At 48.5% G+C, this 3,516-nt stretch overlaps 1 non-coding gene across 1 annotated transcript; it reads left to right on the plus strand.

Moving 5' to 3' along the window:
• Positions 1-989: 989 nt before the first annotated feature.
• TRNAA-UGC (transfer RNA alanine (anticodon UGC)) lies at positions 990-1,061 on the plus strand. Its single transcript has one exon. It is a non-coding gene; the product is annotated as a tRNA-Ala (tRNA).
• The last annotated feature ends 2,455 nt before the right edge of the window (positions 1,062-3,516 follow it).

The following is a 3,516-nucleotide window of genomic DNA, read 5'->3' on the forward strand; positions in this document are numbered from 1 at the left end:
TCCTAGGCTCCACTGTAGTCAGGGAGGCAAATGAACTCAGCTGAGCTGTGGAGGTTTGAATTGCGTGTGTGTGTGTGTGTGTGTGTGTGTGTGTGTGTGTGTGTGTGTAATTGGGGGTCAAAAGTTATCAGGTGGAGGCGATGTCATAGTCCTCAGAGAAACAGTATCTTTATGAGCTGGTTAATTATTCCCAAATAGGTTATGAGCTGGTTAATTATCCCCTAAATAAAAAATCCAGCAATGCTGGATTTTGTAGGGTATCTTCTATGATATGTCTTTGATAAGCACTTGTGATGATAAATTTTAAGCCTAACTTGACTGGGCTCAGGGATGCCCAAATAGCCAGGAAACATCTTTTCTGGGTGTGTCCATGAGGGTGTTTTTGTTATTCACGTCCAGGAGTACTGAATATTAAGTGAATTTCATAAAGAGATTTTCCAAACAGGCTTTGTGTGGGCAACAGGGCTGTTTTATTTCTCCACTGGGGACACGTGGGCCGAATTCGAGAAAGGATGAGTGAAGGGGTAAGGTGGGAATTGGCTTTAGAGGTTAGGGTAGGTTTTTGGGGGCGGGGGTGCTGCAGAGTAAGATCAGTTACAGTGGGGGGGGGGGTGTAGGGGTATACGTGACCACAAGTTCAGTTACGATGGTGGGTGGGGGTGAGGCGGAAGAGCAGTTATGATGGCAGGATGGGTGAGAGGTATTCACATTATCATAAGAACAGTTAAGATGGCAGGGCAGGGTGAGGGGCTTGTCGGGGAAGCTCCGCTGGACGACCAGGGACAATGGTGAATGCAGGCAGGGGTGGGGCATGATCAGGAGGCAAGCAGGACTTCAGACTTTCAGGCTCCAGGCTTGCATATGTGGGCCTGGCAGTTTTCAGAAGAGATCAGCATTTACGTCAATAGGCTGAGTACAGAAGACAGCCCTCACCAATGTTGCTGGACTCATCTAATCCGTTAAGGGCCTGAGTAAAACAAATAGGACCAGGGGATGTAGCTCAGTGGTAGAGCGCATGCTTTGCATGTATGAAGGTCCGGGTTCAATCCCCGGCATCTCCACTCTTTTGGGGCTGGGCACGGTGGCTCACGCCTGTAATCTCAGCACTTTGGGAGGCCGAGGCGGGCGGATCACTAGGTCAGAAGTTTGAGACCAGCCTGAGCACCATGGCGAAACCCCGTCTCGACTAAACATACAAAAATTAGCTGGGCGTGGTGGCGCACGCCTGTAATCCCAGCTATTCAGGAGGCTGAGGCAGGAGAATTTTTTGAACCCGGGAGGCGAAGTTGCAGTGAGCCGAAATCTGGCCACTGCACTTCAGCCTGGGTGACAGTGAGATTCTGCCTCAAAAAAAAAAAAAAAAAAAAGGTGGAGGAGGAGTGAATGCTTCCTCTGTGTGACTGGGGACATCAAACTCCTGCTCTGAGACATTGAAGCTCCTGGTTCTTGGGCCTTCAGACTCAAACTGGACAACGTCACTGGCTTTCCTGTGCCTCTAGCTTGCAGGTGGCCAATTATGGGACTCCCTAACTGCATGGGTCAGTTCTTCTTAACATACAACTATCTATCCATCCATCCGTCCTATTGCTTGTGTTTCTCTGGAGAACCGTGACTGGCACAGCCCTCTTGGCGTTCAGCCCCGGCGCCTTCCGTCCTTCCAGTGCCATGTCTGTGTGCTGCTTTCCCCTCCCCTGCCCCGCGCACTTTGACTTGGCCCTCAATCTCTTGAATCATTCTGCTCCCAAGTGTGAAGAGCCGGAAGGACCTGGGAGTTTGCGTGTTCCCTTTCTCCAGGGCAGCCCTTCACCAGAGACTGCAGCTGAAAGCCCAGCTCCCCTGCCCCCTTGAGTGAGGACAACTCAGAGGCATCATTTGCCCTCAGAGCTGCCCTCTGGGATCCGCTGAGGCTGGCACTTTGCCTGGGGTGGCACTCCACTTGCGTTCTTTCCCCTCTATCTGGCTTCACCTGGAAGTGATTTTTAAGTAAATCACTGACAGTGGAATCCCGGTCTCAGCGGCTGTTTCTAGAGCTCAGCTGAAAACAATCCGACAGATGAAAACCTGGGGCTGAACTCATGTGTGAGCCATTAATGTAACGAAGGTCCACGTGAAAAGGATTCTTTGATTCCTCTGAGATTTGGTTTTGGTTCTCATCCTCGCCTTCTTCGGTGGCTCCCACCCACAGAGAGAGGCTGTTGGAGAGCCTGGATTTCTCCACCTTCCGAAGATGATCTTCTTTCAAAGAAAACAAGGAGGATAGCTGCTCTCAACAAACAAACAAGAAGAGAGAGGTCAGTCTGGTACGTGACTTGATCTTTGCTGCTCCCCCAGCCACCACCAAGCCCCCAATCCCATGGCCCCTTGTCGGCAAGAAAAGCCTCTTCTCTTTTGTATTGGCATGTTTGTTCCCAGACCTTATCTATTCATGTAGAGATAGAAATATCGACGTAGATGTTTAAACAGATGTAATAACTCTACATATATTACTCTGCAAACTGCTTTTTTAACCACACATCAAAAACAATGTCTCGAGCTTTATTGAGGTGTCGTTGACAACACTGTATAAATGTAAGGTGTGCAATGTGACATTTAATGTACCTAGATGTTGTGAAATGATCAAGTTAGCTAACACATGGTTCCTATCTGTGTGTGTGTGTTTGTGCGCGTGTGACAGAGCATTTAGAATCTACTCTCTGAGCAAAATTTCAGTATACAAGTCAGTATTGTTAACTAGAGTCACCTTGCTGTTCATTAGACCCTCTAGGCTTATTTAACTCACAGCCGAAGAGCCCTTTTAGGTTTCAGGAAAGGAGACTCTTCCTGCTGAGTCCAACTGCCTGACTGAAACCGAAACTTGGATAGGCTCGCACATGGAGGCAGGATGAGATGTGACAGTTCTAGGATGAGCTGCCATCATAGCTGATTCTCACTTAGTGACAACTCTTCACTCTTCCTCCAGAGCTTACACCTGCTGGTGTTAAGGAGAAGTGCTTTGAATGGATCTCAGGAACGTTGTCTCACGGAGGCATCACACAGGGCTGCTGCCTTTCAGGCCCGAAGCCACCCAAGCAGCTCCTTGAGGCCAACAGGGTCAGTCCTTTGAGCTGGGCAAGTCTTGGTGTTTAGCAGATGGGCCAGTCATCGGTAGACAGGGCAGGGTGTGAGTGTCCCTCGTTCTTACCCCCACTTCAAAATATTCCGCCTCAGCTTAAGAAGAATGACTAAAATTCTGCCACACAAATTCATCTATTTGGACTGAAGACCTATCTAACGCTAAAATGCAAACCTTTTGAGAAGGATCGCAGATTTTCTTGTTGCATTAACCAGCCTCTTTCAGTTAAATGGAATGTATTAATTGCCTCAATCATTATCATAGATGGCTTGAAACTCAGGTAGATCAGGTGTCAAAACAGCGTCATCAGCAATGCGTTTTTCACTTGCCAGCGCTGGTTTTCTCTGTTGGCTTGTCTGGGGACAGGGATGGCCTCTGGTAACTTCTTACTCACTTAGCAACCC

The sequence above is a fragment of the Saimiri boliviensis genome, chromosome 4, assembly GCF_048565385.1.
Source record: "Saimiri boliviensis isolate mSaiBol1 chromosome 4, mSaiBol1.pri, whole genome shotgun sequence".
In the NCBI taxonomy this organism is placed as follows: domain Eukaryota; kingdom Metazoa; phylum Chordata; class Mammalia; order Primates; family Cebidae; genus Saimiri; species Saimiri boliviensis.